The sequence below is a fragment of the Abramis brama genome (genome assembly GCF_963993115.1).
Source record: "Abramis brama genome assembly, chromosome: 14".
In the NCBI taxonomy this organism is placed as follows: domain Eukaryota; kingdom Metazoa; phylum Chordata; class Actinopteri; order Cypriniformes; family Leuciscidae; genus Abramis; species Abramis brama.
The window spans coordinates 665,217-680,216 of NC_139976.1; the positions used below are offsets into that span (position 1 = coordinate 665,217).

A 15,000-nucleotide genomic window follows, 5' to 3' on the forward strand; every position below is an offset into this window, starting at 1 on the left:
TCAGACCCTCTGAACACACACTCTGACCTGAACACACACTCTGACTCCTGAACACACACTTCATTACTGACTGGAGGAAGATGAAGGTGAAGATGATGGTCTGTTTCTATTGTGTGCCAGAAGAGTTCGGCTGACCCCTGAAATGAATTGTTTTGGGCTTTTTGAACTCATGCTCTCCTGTAGTTTCCTGTAGTTTCCTGTAGTCTCCTGGAGTTTCCTGTAGTCTCCTGTAGTTTCCTGTAGTTTCCTGTAGTCTCCTGTAGTCTCCTGTTGTTTCCTGTAGTTTCCTGTAGTCTCCTGTAGTCTCCTGTAGTCTCCTGTAGTTTCCTGTAGTCTCCTGTAGTCTCCTGTAGTTTCCTGTAGTCTCCTGTAGTTTCCTGTAGTATCCTGTAGTCTCCTGTAGTTTCCTGTTGTTTCCTGTAGTTTCCTGTAGTCTCCTGTAGTCTCCTGTTGTTTCCTGTAGTCTCCTGTAGTCTCCTGTAGTTTCCTGTAGTCTCCTGTAGTCTCCTGTAGTCTCCTGTAGTTTCCTGTAGTCTCCTGTAGTTTCCTGTAGTATCCTGTAGTCTCCTGTAGTTTCCTGTTGTTTCCTGTAGTTTCCTGTAGTTTCCTGTAGTCTCCTGTAGTTTCCTGTAGTTTCCTGTAGTCTCCTGTAGTCTCCTGTAGTTTCCTGTAGTCTCCTGTAGTCTCCTGTAGTCTCCTGTAGTTTCCTGTAGTCTCCTGTAGTTTCCTGTTGTTTCCTGTAGTCTCCTGTAGTCTCCTGTAGTTTCCTGTAGTCTCCTGTAGTCTCCTGTAGTCTCCTGTAGTCTCCTGTAGTTTCCTGTAGTCTCCTGTAGTCTCCTGTAGTTTCCTGTAGTTTCCTGTAGTCTCCTGTAGTCTCCTGTAGTTTCCTGTAGTCTCCTGTAGTTTCCTGTAGTCTCCTGTAGTCTCCTGTAGTTTCCTGTAGTCTCCTGTAGTTTCCTGTAGTCTCCTGTAGTCTCAGCCTGAGATTCTCATGTCGGTCTATAATTATGACATCAATCATTCCATTTAATTCTGCCTCTAAATTAATTAATCTCAAGCTGTGGTTGGTCGCTATATTTCAATCAGACACAGGTTTATAAGTGTTAACTCAAACTAGAACCAATGAAAAACGTTTGTGTTTACTGAAAATCAAATACAAATACAAAGTAAAATACAGTAAAATATTTAAAAACCGTAATTTTATTTTATTTCATAAAATTGCCACAGAAACATTCTCATTTTTATTTAGTTTAACTTGAAGTACTAAATAACTGAATAATAACTGAATAACTGAAACTAAATAAACTACAAATAAATAAAAACTAAATTAATATGACGAAGAATAAAAAAAAAATCATCTAAAACTTTTGCTAAAATTAAAGTGAAAAACAAGTTTCCATAGAAAACAGAACATTTTAAAACTATAATCTAATTCAAAATATGACCAAAAACACTGGTAGTGTATGATAGAGATCGTGAACAGTTTGCGTCTCGGCTTCACGGATCTGGACGTGTTCCTCCAGTCGTGCCACAGATTTAATCTGGATGAGAAACGCTGGATCATGTTAATGTAATATTCACCTCGCAGAAAAGACAAAAATAGTGTCATCACAGTCAGATTGATATTGCCTTGCTGTGAATATAGGATATAATGGGGTTAAAATAGCGTATGATGTTGGATTGACTGGTGTTGCATCGCTGTCAGTTATAATCTCTTGAGTTAAAGTCATGAAAGGGAAGTTGCGCTGGTCGTTTCTTCTTTATAAAGTCGTATATCGAGTGGAACGCTTCTGGAACAAGAACAAATGTGGGCGGGGCTTGATTGTGTCTGTGTGGAATTGATTGGATGGTTGTGGTTTGCTATTGGCTGATCTCATGTGAGTGACAGGTTGCCCCGCCCTCGTCATCAGAGAAGAGAAGAGATGCTGCAAGAGGAACTTATTCTGATTCAACATTATTAACATCATAAACGAGTGTGTCTCAGAGCGTCAGATGAAACACAGTAAACGCTGTCATGTTCTCTTGCGTTCGGATGCTGGTGTTCGGGAACACACTCGTGTGAGACGCTTCTGGAGGGAATTATATGGAATTCAATTAAATATCTGTGAAACTGAAAAAAAAATGTACTTTGTTTTTAATACACTGCATGTTTTGCTAACTGTTTTCACACCTTTCTTTCGCTGATCTGAACTTACAAATGCGCTTCCAGACTTTTCATTTACGCTCCTGAAGTTTTCGTTTACGCTCCCTGAGTTTTCGTTCGCCATTCTGGCATGTATCTCTCGTGGGGCTAGCAGCACTGTGTTCTCATTGGCTACTGAGTTTTTGATTGACAGCTTCTTGACCTTGTATTAAAAACAAAGTAAAAAAATTTGCCTGTGATTTTTTTATCTTCAGTTTCACAGATATTTTATTCAGTTTCAATTTATATTTGCATAAGTTTCTTGAAAAGTTACATTCATTATTATTGGCACAAAGGTAATTCCATAGAATTAAACCAAATCATTCTGATCACACACTTTGACTTTTAGAAACACCAAACCAACATTAGAGATGCTGCGATGCCATTGGTCCACTGGTTACTCCAGTTATCCAATCACAGCTGACGCTGAGGAAAAGTCCGTTGCACATCAAGGTATTTTCCCGGTAAATGTTTCACAATGTTTCCATGTGAATGTCTTGTTATTGGATAAAAAATGATCTGCCTCAATTCAGCGCATACATTTTTTATGCACATCTTTGGAATTTATGAACATCTTGGCGTTTCCATGCAGCATTTTTTGTGCAATATCCCAAAACTCATATAAAACCACGATGGAAACGTAGCTATCGTGAGCATCTCGTGTGGTCTTTGCACACTCCGGTGTGTGTGATGTCACACTCTCAGCTGAAGGTCAAAGGTGAACTTCTGATGTGGACAGTCAGTGATCCGTAAAGCTGGACAGGTCAGGATCAATATTTCTCTCTTTCTTTGTGTTGTTCTGTCTCTCTCTCTCTCTGTCAGATTCACACACACTGGATTGGGGTAGTTAGTTATAGTCACTTGAAGAAATTGAAGTGATTACTTGATTACCAGAATTTACTGTACATTTAAAAATTAACTGATTTCATTAAATTACTTGAATTTAATGAAATCAGTTCATTTTTAAATGTACAGTAAATTCTGTCATCATTTACTCTCCTTCATGTCGTTCCAAACATGATGATGAGGATCGTGAGGATGATCATATTTGTGGGTCTGTGGATCTAAAGGTTGAAAACATGAACTCATTGGGCCCTATTTTAACGATCTGAAACGCAAGTATCAAACGCGAAACACAAGTAACTTTGTGGGCGGGTCTCGGGCGCTGTTGCTATTATACCGGCGGGATAAATGACTCTTGCGCTCAACGCAAATCTAAAATGTGTTGGTCTGAAGTAGCTTCATTACTCATAGGTGTGGTTTGGGCGTAACGTGAAATAAACCAATCAGAGCGACATCTCACATTCCCTTTAATAGCAGGCGCGCTTGTTCCATGGCGGATTGCTATTATAACGGCGGATTTGCCAGACGCACGCCAGGAGCGGTTCACAGCCGAGGAGACCGACGTTCTCGTCAGGGCCGTAAAACACAGAGAAGTGACATTGGGGATGGAGAAACACACCCAGATTAGCTTCGCTTAAACAGGCATATAATAAATGTGTAAGCTAGATTTATGCTTATTCTTTCACATCTTCATGGACACCACAATGATTTCCCTCATGTGGAATATTTTTCCGTGTAATTATGTATGGTTTGCAAAAATGTCTGTGTAGATGAGAGAAGCAAAGTGTGTGTGCGTTGTGCTCACGCTACATTGATTATGGCCAAGCATGCGCCCTTAAAATAGCATCTGAATGCGCCACTGAAAAAGCGCGCACTGACTTTAGACTCGGTTTCTCCTGGTCTGTGGTCTGTTGTTTTCTGAAACTGCAAAATAGCACCAGGGAACGTTTGCGCTGGAACACGCCTCCTCTCTTCGCTGAACCGCCCCCGGGAGCGCAAGTTCATTCCCTAATTTACCGGCGTGCGTCTGTGGAGGGAAGAGTGCGCTGTGCGTCGGGTGAGAAATAGGAATGACACATGCGTCGCTGTACAAAGTCAATTTCGCTGGGAGCGAGATAGAGCCCTATATGTCACTATATTACAACATTAGATTTGTGTGTTTTCCAGGGAATGCATCAACTGAAATGTACAGAAATGTATAGAAATGTACTTGAATGGATAAAAGCATCTGCCGAATGCATGGATGTACGTGTGTGTGTGAGGGCCGCTTCTGGACGCTCTCTCCTGTAAGTGAGTTCTGGACGCTCTTCTGATGTTATTTTGATGCCGTCACATTTAGAAAGATCCACACGCTTCCCTCTCGATCATGAAGCTCTCGTCACTCGGAGAAACACACCAGCATCATTCAGGTTTCCAGCAAACACAGAGACAGTGGATCTACTGGTGGATCGGGGAACTCTGGTTAATACTTGCTCTCTGTAACCAGCTGTTACTGGTCTGACCGGTCACCACACAACACACACAACTAACACAATTCACACAACACACACAACTCACACAACTCAAACAACACACACAACACACACAGCTCACACAACACACACAACACACACAGCTCACACAACACACACAACACACACAGCTCACACAACACACACAACACACACAAATCACTGCTTCATAATCCAGCATGTCTGTCAGTCGCAGGTGGAGAGAATCATCACTGTAATTATTCCTGATCATTTCATCTCTGCGCAGGAAGACAGTTTGTGTCTCATTCTCTAATTACTGTCAGACGCCCGTCTCTCTCTCTCTCTCTCTCTCTCTCTCTCTCTCTCTCTCTCTCTCTCTGCACACTTTTCTCAACTTCAGGTTCTCTGTCAATCTCACTCTTAAAGGGATCGTTCACCTCAAAATTATCATTCTGTCATTTATATGCTACTTTTGAGCTTCATGTCGTTCAAAAACTGTACACTGCTGTTTTTCTTCTTCACCAAACACAAAATATGTACACATATGTATACTTTACAATTGTTGTACTTTAAAAATAATATTTAATTTTATTAGGGATGCACGGTAAAAAAGCCGATGAATAATGTATTATATTATATGTATATATATGTATTATCCTTCAACTGAGACACTTCAGATGCGCACTGTTCCGCTGTTCCGCTCTTCCGCTGTCCGCGCTGTTCCGCTGTACCGCTCTTCTGCTGTTCCGCTGTACCGCTCTTCCGCTGTACCGCTCTTCCGCTGTTCCGCTGTACCGCTCTTCCGCTGTACCGCTGTACCGCTCTTCCGCTGTTCCGCTGTACCGCTCTTCCGCTGTACCGCTGTACCGCTCTTCCGCTGTTCCGCTGTACCGCTCTTCCGCTGTACCGCTCTTCCGCTGTTCCGCTGTACCGCTCTTCCGCTGTACCGCTGTACCGCTCTTCCGCTGTTCCGCTCTTCCGCTGTTCCGCTGTTCCGCTGTTCCGCTCTTCCGCTGTTCCGCTGTACCGCTCTTCCGCTCTTCCGCTCTTCCGCTGTTCCGCTCTTCCGCTGTTCCGCTCTTCCGCTCTTCCGCTGTTCCGCTCTTCCGCTGTTCCGCTGTTCCGCTCTTCCGCTGTACCGCTCTTCCGCTGTACCGCTCTTCCGCTCTTCCGCTGTACCGCTCTTCCGCTGTTCCGCTCTTCCGCTGTTCCGCTGTACCGCTCTTCCGCTCTTCCGCTGTTCCGCTGTACCGCTCTTCCGCTGTACCGCTGTACCGCTGTTCCGCTCTTCCGCTGTTCCGCTGTACCGCTCTTCCGCTGTTCCGCTGTACCGCTCTTCCGCTGTTCCGCTGTTCCGCTGTACCGCTGTTCCGCTGTACCGCTCTTCCGCTGTACCGCTGTACCGCTCTTCCGCTGTTCCGCTGTTCCGCTCTTCCGCTGTTCCGCTCTTCCGCTGTTCCGCTGTTCCGCTGTACCGCTCTTCCGCTCTTCCGCTCTTCCGCTCTTCCGCTGTTCCGCTGTTCCGCTGTTCCGCTGTTCCGCTCTTCCGCTGTTCCGCTGTACCGCTGTACCGCTGTACCGCTCTTCCGCTCTTCCGCTCTTCCGCTGTTCCGCTGTACCGCTCTTCCGCTGTTCCGCTCTTCCGCTCTTCCGCTGTTCCGCTCTTCCGCTCTTCCGCTGTTCCGCTGTTCCGCTGTTCCGCTGTTCCGCTCTTCCGCTGTTCCGCTCTTCCGCTCTTCCGCTGTTCCGCTGTTCCGCTCTTCCGCTGTACCGCTCTTCCGCTCTTCCGCTGTTCCGCTGTACCGCTGTACCGCTCTTCCGCTCTTCCGCTGTTCCGCTGTACCGCTCTTCCGCTCTTCCGCTGTTCCGCTGTACCGCTCTTCCGCTGTTCCGCTCTTCCGCTCTTCCGCTCTTCCGCTGTTCCGCTGTTCCGCTCTTCCGCTGTACCGCTGTTCCGCTGTTCGCACTGTTCTATAAGCAACATAAAATTATAAGAAGAAAATTATAATTGTGTGTTTGGGACGTGGCTTTTAATGGTGAGATTTTTGTTTTTGTAATCAGGCTCTCAAAAATAATATAAAAATTTGGATTTTGATTTACCGACCAATATCGGTTATCGGCTTTCAAATATAAAGAATTATCAGTATCGGACAAAAAGTTTTATTTCTGGAATTATAGTCATGAGAATGAGATTTTATGGCATTATCCCAGCTAACAGGGAACGTTCTCTCAAGGTTCTCTCAAAGTTATGAACAAACGTTCTTCCAGTAACATTAATAGAACGTTTGTGGTCTTTAATAATGTTCTCAAAACATTATTTATACTGTACATCATTCATGGAGGTTCATGTTTCAGTTGGACATTTTTAAATGTAACAACTTGTTTCGGAACGTTCAGAGAACATTCAAAATTAACGTTCCCATAATGTTTGAGGAATGATGGAATGGAATGTCCCGTTAATGTTCACATTAAATAAATAAAATACTGGATTTTCAGAGAACATTTAAAAGTAACATCTTTATAACTTAATGGTAATATTAGCAAAGCATTCTTAGAACATATTTTTCTAGCTATTGACAATCAGTGGAGGAAAATTAAAGGTCATCATGTACTCCTGTTATTTCTTCTGTCAAACACAAAAGATATTTTGAGAAACTTTCTTTTTTTTTGTCCATAAAGTGAAAGTCAGTGGGATTCAGTGTTGTTTGGATCTTCTTTTGTGTTTCACTGAAGACAGAAAGTCACACAGGATTGAAACGACATGAGGGTGAAGTGAGATCTTGTCATGAACGTCGTGTAACTATTCAGCAGATCAGGCTTGATTTCCATCATGTAATGAAACATGAGCTGCAGATTTCTCTGTGATTCCTCGTTTCTGCCGGTTTCGGATCTGGACTCGGTGTCTCTCGGCTGATCTGGATCTTGGCAGCGATCAGATGTTGTGTTCAGTGGCGCGTGTCGTCAGGATATACATTAATTAGCTTTAGCGGAGCTCAGGTCCACTGCGCGGATCTGGATTAGATTATCTGCTGACAGATAAAGCTGCATTACAGAACATGACATGATTTACCCTGAACCGAAGGCCAGAGACCAGCGATATCAGCCGAGAGAAGCTCGTGTGGGCGTTCGGACAGATTTATCCATTTATAGGGATGTTTGGGAACCATTCACTCGCAATCACACAGTTTCTCTGGAAAGAACATGATTATACAGTAGGACGTTTTCTAGATTGAAATGGGATTATATGTAACTAGGGTGTTCTGGTCCGTTAGCTTACTGTATAAGGCACTGTCCTGGTGTTTAGAACAGCCGATGTTGGAGGAGGATGAAAGAGAAGGATCTGTGTTTAAACAGATCGATCTGCTCACACCAGGAACAGGTTCAGGGAAATGTTTAGTCAGAACCATCATTTCTCTCAGACTTCACAGGTGTCAGCAGTTTTCACAACGCTTTTGACTTTCTCAGTTTGTGTAAACCTACTTGGGATTCAGAGGATTTATATTTCCCGCATTAATCTCACACGTCTAGTACAATTATGTGGTTTTGTTTCATTAATACATTCATTAATAATTTGATCAACAAACAAAACACAGCAACACAGCATAGTTCAAAAGATAATAATAATGAATCATTTCTGAACATTGACTCTCAGTCTTTATTCACCTTTTTCTCATGGTTTTTCAATAGAATTCATAAAAGCATAGAATAGAATAGCGTAGTCATGGTAACTCCGTGTGACAACATGCCCCGCCTGAGCAACTGGGCTTTAAACCCGGCGAGTATTTCCGCTGTTAGTTCAGCATTAAACAACTATCTCAACTGTTAAATAACAGGTATAAGATTAAAATAATATCAGATTTGTCTCATTTAAAATAAACACAAAAAACAGAGATAAAAAATTAACATAAGAAATGTATTTTTGCTATGGTTAAATAAATGTTCAGTGATATCCTCCAAAGATTTCTGAATTTTGGCACATTTTTTCCTCTATATATAGTGTTGATATGGCAACTAGTAAATACACTAAGATTCGTCAGGGGAAGTATTTAAAACAAGTGTGTGACAACCAGCCCCTGATTATACCTGAGTTTACGGTTCCTGGCGTACGGCTGATGTAAAGGCCGGTTCGTTTATTCATTCACATTCTCATATTTACGCCTCGTCTTAAGTTCGCATCGTCTCTGTCTGACGGTTCCTGTATAAATGAAGCGTAACATGAGCAGAAGGGCTTTAGGACGTCAGAGTTTCAGTCGTGGAGTAAACAGTTGGTGGATGTGTAGACGTGGATCATGAGACTCACGACACACTGCAGATCTTGAGTCGAGGCCAGAGCCGTTCATCTGTCCATCGATCGCTGAAGCCAGAGCCTGGCAGATATTACAGATATTACAGATATTAAACACGACGTGTGTGTGTGTGTGTGTGTGAGAGAACTCTGATGATGTTCTCCTGTGCATCTCCAAACCATCGAGTAAACGCTTCTGTTTCAGTCATAATCAATCATTACGGCAGGAAGAATCATCACGAGTCCTTCCACATGCGCTTTACTTTTGTTAATGAAAATAACTTTGAGTTTTACTTTATCTGAACTCGGTTCCTTTGTAAATTCCCCAAGCATTTATTCTCTGCAGGTTCTGCTCGTTTTAACTCTGAAATGTCTGTGATTTAATTAACTGAATGCAGAACAAAGAACCCGGCCTGTGTGAAAGAGGGTTTCAGACGTCTTATCGGCACATTTCTCGCATTTAATTACTTTCTGCCGGAGTCATTGTTTTCCAAAATACAAATGAAAGAGCTTGAACTCCACGAACACCTGAAATGTAAATGAATCCGCTGATCTTTGGAACAATGGTACGCTGATGTCTGATGTAAAGTAGAAATACACTATATGCCAAACGTTTTGGACGTCTGCCTTTACATGCACATGAACTTTAATGACATCCCATTCTTCATCCGTAGGGTTTAATCCGTAGGGATCCGTTCTTTCACAGATGTGTGTGGAAGCGTCTGCATTCTTGATGTTATACAGCTGTGGCCATGGAAGTGACTGGAACTCCTGAACTCAATGATTTGGAGGGGTGTCCCAATACTTTTGGCAATATAGTGTTCGTCTTCCAGTGAACTAGATCTGGGAGAAAGTCGTGTTTTGTCTCTTCAGAGGTTTTCGACTTCATTCACTCACACTGATTTCATCTGATATCAAACAGATTCTCATTTTCACATTGATTGATACATTGATTCAAACCAAACCATCTGGATTTTCATCTCAAAGATCCACAATTCAACCTCAGAAGAGACTGATGAGATGTTCTCATTACAGACATCACTAGATTATGTTTCATTCCCATTGATACTCTTTTCTCATCGGCCTATAAAAGAGAAAGGATCTCGTTCCACACTGGATGAGCGACAGATAAACACAAACTTGCTCTCCTGGGGAAGATCTCTGGAAAATGAGGATGTTTCCATTTCAAATGTTCACGACGACTCAAACCAACCAACACGGTTTCAGATCAGCAGACTTCATTCCCATTGAGACAAATTAACCAACAGATTCAAATCAAGCCAGCTGAAAACGAACAACTTTTACTCTGTCGAGACACAAGCACGCATTTAAATCAATGCATTCGTATTGATCTTGAGCTACTCTCCATACTCTTATTTTAAAACATGCAGATTCTGTCCTCATTTACTCTTTCAAGCTCTAATAAGGGGCAAAAAAGCACAACAAAAGTTGTCAATACCGAAAGTGTCGAGATAAAACCTGGTGTGTTGCTTTTTGACACACCATATTTTAATTTCATCAAGTTCAAGGCATTGACGCTTGCTTACAGATCTATCACTGGCTCAGCTCCCTCCTACTTTCACTCACTCCTACGAGTCTACATCCCTACCAGAAGCCTACGATCGGCCAACGAGCGACGTCTCGTGGTTCCATCCCAGAAAGCCACAAAATCACTTTCCAGAACATTCTCATTCACAGTTCCATGCTGGTGGAACGCTCTCCCCACCCTCATCCGGAATGCAGAATCCCTGACAACCTTCAAAAAACATCTGAAAACCCATCTCTTCCGTGAGCACTTATCCACATAAAAAATAAAAAAAAATAAAAAAAACCCTCCCCTTTCCCTCTTAACCTCACTTATCGGGCTTATGCTACTCTGAATAATGCCTGAACTTTGTATCTTGAGCACTTCTTGCGCTGCTTTTTGTTTTTTGCCTCTTCATGATGACTCGCTTAATCTAGTCCTACTTTGTAAGTCGCTTTGGATAAAAGCGTCTGCTAAATGACTAAATGTAAAATGTAAATGTAATTGAGTTTAGAAAGCTGCAAACACACAGTACGCTTTTTGGAGCTTGACAGCCTCCGTTTCTATTAACGTTCTTTGTCCTGTAAGTTCTGGACTTCATCATCTCTTCTGAGGTTGAATTGTGGTTCTCTGACATTAAAATGCAGATAAGGGTTCGGCTTTAGGAATTGTAACATAATCCACGTTTGGAATGAATGTATCAGCGCTGTATCACACGAAGCAGCTGCGCTTCGAAACACTGCTTTAATACGCATTACACAGAGGAGAAGAAGAGTCCGTTCCCTTCACAGATACATTCAGATTAACTTCGACCAGCTTTTAAACGTTTTAAAAATGTTTTTATACGGATGCTAAAGGAACATTACATTGTATCATTCTTTAAACATTATTGGAATGTTACATTTGAATGTTCTCAATGTTGTTACATTTAAAAACCGTTAGAAGAACATCCAACTGAAACACACTCTGGTGCTCTTCATGTGTCAGTCAAAAATGACTGATTTTATTTATTTTTTCAATGAAATGAATGTACTATATTTAAGTTTGATGTTTTTTTTTATTTAATATTTTGTATTTTTAGGGGATTTTATGGTACTAAATTATATTTCTGCTGTATTTATAATCCATTTATTCTCTTTTTGAACATAGACCTGAAAATTAAATCTCCAACTTAAACTGGTAAATCTTGAACGCTTTAAAGCACAGACTGAAGTTTGATCTCTTTTCAAAGATGACACTTGGCAGATTATTGCTGAAGTGAAAAAAGTTGTAAAAAGTGAACTTAAAACAGGAACAGAATTTTACGTTTATTGTTATGAAAAATGCACAAAAATACTGTTTAAAAATTGTATATTTAAAATTTGTATATGAAATATATATTTTCAAAATCATGTTTTTCTCTAAAATTGCAAGAAAATCAAAGCCATAAATCTAAACAAGTTGTGTTACAAATTTGATCAAAAAATGATCTTTCAGTGAGAGTGTGTTCGGCTGCAGTACCAAACGCTTCCACTAGAGGAAATTCGTCTCATTCATTTCCATCCATTTTTGACATGAGAAACACAATTATGACTAATTTTTACAAGACCATTTAACCTGTGCGAATCATGTCCGTGATTTTTTGTGTTCACACAGCAAGTGCCAAAACCTTTGCCAAGTTTCGTACCATTCCGATGAAGAAAACAATGAACAAAGAGCATCAGAGAGTTAAACAAACGCTCCATGAACGATGAATAAGTAACATTTTGAGAACAGTATTAAAGACCAGATAACTTTGAACAAACGTTCTCTGGTCTGGAGTGTTTTTAACTCGTTATCATGGTCTGCACTGAATCAAGCTTGAGGACTAAATGATGTTTGTTGATGGATTGTGTGATTATTAGTATAGGCTATGTGACATTATGAGTTTGTGTAATGGATCATAATGGCGTCTCTGTGAACGGAAGGGCAGATTCTCTCTGATCTCCATTACACACACTCTCACACTCATGTGTGTGTGTTAACTGAGAGGACGCTGTTTGTGTTTGTTGTAATTGTCCTGAACTCGTTGTCTGTCATCTAACGACTGACGCATTAATAACGAGCCGCTGTATAAAACCCTGTAGACGTGTTATGAATGAGTTTTATTACAGCTCAGAATCAAAATCAAGAAGAAATTACGTTTGATACAAAAAGAAAAGAATCTCCTGGACGTCTGCGGGCTGGTTTGATGACTCTGGCTTTAATTAGTATAGCCTGTATTAGTGATGTCAGTTCTTTACAGGCTATGCTAATCTATGCCAGAATCATCTATGCAATGGATCTGAGTTTCCTCTGAAGAAACACCATCATTTCAGTGAAGAACTGAGCTGAGCTTCTCCACTTTCAGCTCCAAAACAACAATTTGATATTTTTGCAGGTTCATTTTTGCATTTGTGTTTTATAATCATCTGTTAAATAAAGTAAACCCATTAAGTACCTGTATTTTAATTCATATATCAGTGTTGAATAACAGATTCCTTATGAAAAGTGACCCAATGCTGTGACAACATGCCCCGCTGTTCCATCACAGTAAGGTTTCAGGTTGGGTAATAAGCTCTGCTGTGACGACTTGCCCCGGGGCGATTAACGCTGCTGTTCTCGGGGTGTTTCGGGTTTATTCAGATGTTCCTCTCCTGTCACTCCAGTGAAAGTCCAAGATATTCTGCTTGACCAGTGAAGCCTCGCTCAAATCCGCTGCCTTTTGATTTATGCAAAACAGAATAAACCCCGAGGATTTCGATCCGCTTCCCCTCAAGCTGCTCTGCTTTACACAATTATATCCTATCCAAGTAACAACAGTTTACAGCAATAATTGCCCAGGATCTGTAGATCTTTAGCTGTGGTTAAACTGATTGCTTTAATTACTCTTTAATTACCTGGTTATTTTGAGCAGGAGTTTTATATTTTCAGGAGAATATGAGTATTTTATTCATGCAAAACTCAGTGCCATGATGATACAGTGATATGATACAAATGATACTTATGCTACAGTGTATGTTTGGTTTATAGGCTGTTGCTATGCAGTTGCTAGGATGTTCTGGCTGGTTGCTGAGTTGTTGCTAGGGTGTTCTGGCTGTTGCTGAGGTGTTGCTAGGATGTTCTGGCTGGTTGCTGTGGTGTTGCTAGGGTGTTCTGGCTGGTTGCTGAGTTGTTGCTAGGGTGTTCTGGCTGGTTGCTGAGGTGTTGCTAGGGTGTTCTGGCGTTCTGGCTGGTTGCTGTGGTGTTGCTAGGGTGTTCTGGCTGGTTGCTGAGTTGTTGCTAGGGTGTTTTGGCTGGTTGCTGTGGTGTTGCTAGGGTGTTCTGGCTGGTTGCTGAGGGGTTGCTGAGGTGTTGCTAGGGTGTTCTGGCTGGTTGCTGAGGTGTTGCTAGGGTGTTCTGGCTGGTTGCTGAGGTGTTGCTAGGGTGTTCTAGCTGGTTGCTGACGTGTTGCTAGGGTGCTCCGGCTGGTTGCTGACGTGTTGCTAGGCTGGTATGAGTGATTGCTAGAGTGTGTGTGTGTGCGTGTGACGTGTACAGACTCTGAGCAGCGAGGTCAGGAATCCCCTCATTCAGTCGGAGTTTCTGCCTCAACAGACTCATTAGCATTTATAAAATATGCAAATCAGCACCAGAATGAGTTTAGGGTTAGATTTTGATTACAGGCTTTAGTTGAAAAATACTGTGTGTCTGATGTTGAAATATAGTCTTAGAAGCTGCTGCCTTCTATCTATCTATCTATCTATCTATCTATCTATCTATCTATCTATCTATCTATCTATCACACACTCACACACACACTCTCTCACACCGACACACACACATATACACACACATAAACACACACACACACACACACACACACACACACACACACACACACATACGCGCACACACACACACACACACACACACACACACACACACAGACACACACACACACACATTAAAGCAGGGCTATGCATTTTCGGGAATTTCTTCGCTGTACTCTCGCTTTTTGCTCGCAGGTTTCTCTAGAGCTCCCCCTACAGCTTCGGAATAGATATTTGACAACACTGTCGAAAAACTCGTTGGCGACTCTCAGATACCAGAGGCTATAGATCAACGACATCAAAGCAGATGGGACATTCTTTAAAACGTCTTCTTCATTCGGGTTCGAACAGCGTGAGGGAGCGCAATAATGACAGAATTTTAGCCGATTTTTTTGCCGTAAAGCAATTCGTTACATCGCGAGACCTGATATCACGCGATACTTCCTGACGCTGCGGCCGGCGGCCCGCCAACTCAAAGTTGCAAGGGTGTTTTTCCGCTACAGGCGATGGGGGGGTGAGAGACGACCACCATTCAACCCAAAAAAAGTCATATAACTATTCCAATGACACCGAAGCTGTTCGGTTAAGGTAAAAAAGTTACTTAGTTCACCTTTAACACACACACACACACATACGCACACACACACACACACACACACACACACACACACACACTGATCTGATAATGAGCTGTAGTGTTTTGGTTCTCTCTGATATTCCAGTCATTATCAGCGCTGATCCAGAGCTTTAATCCCGTTCCCATCTAACCTGTGTGCCGAACCGCATCTCGGAAAACCCTCGGAGTGTTTACTGATGCTTCCGATAGCAGGAAGATTAATGCATATTTAAAGAGCCGAGTAAACATCTCGAAACACATCTCATCC

At 42.0% G+C, this 15,000-nt stretch overlaps 1 protein-coding gene across 6 annotated transcripts in view; it reads left to right on the top strand.

Annotated features, from left to right (window-relative positions):
• chrm3b (cholinergic receptor, muscarinic 3b) overlaps nucleotides 1-15,000 on the top strand; it is a 25,059-nt gene that overhangs the window by 1,504 nt on the left and 8,555 nt on the right. For 2 of the 6 annotated variants that reach the window (XM_084134942.1, XM_084134943.1), the window contains exon 2: nucleotides 2,532-2,635. The exons of the other annotated variants lie outside the window; for them this stretch is intronic. The gene's annotated coding sequence lies outside the window, so the exon portion shown is untranslated. The remainder of the gene's footprint in view (nucleotides 1-2,531; nucleotides 2,636-15,000) is intronic. 6 annotated transcript variants of the gene reach the window in all.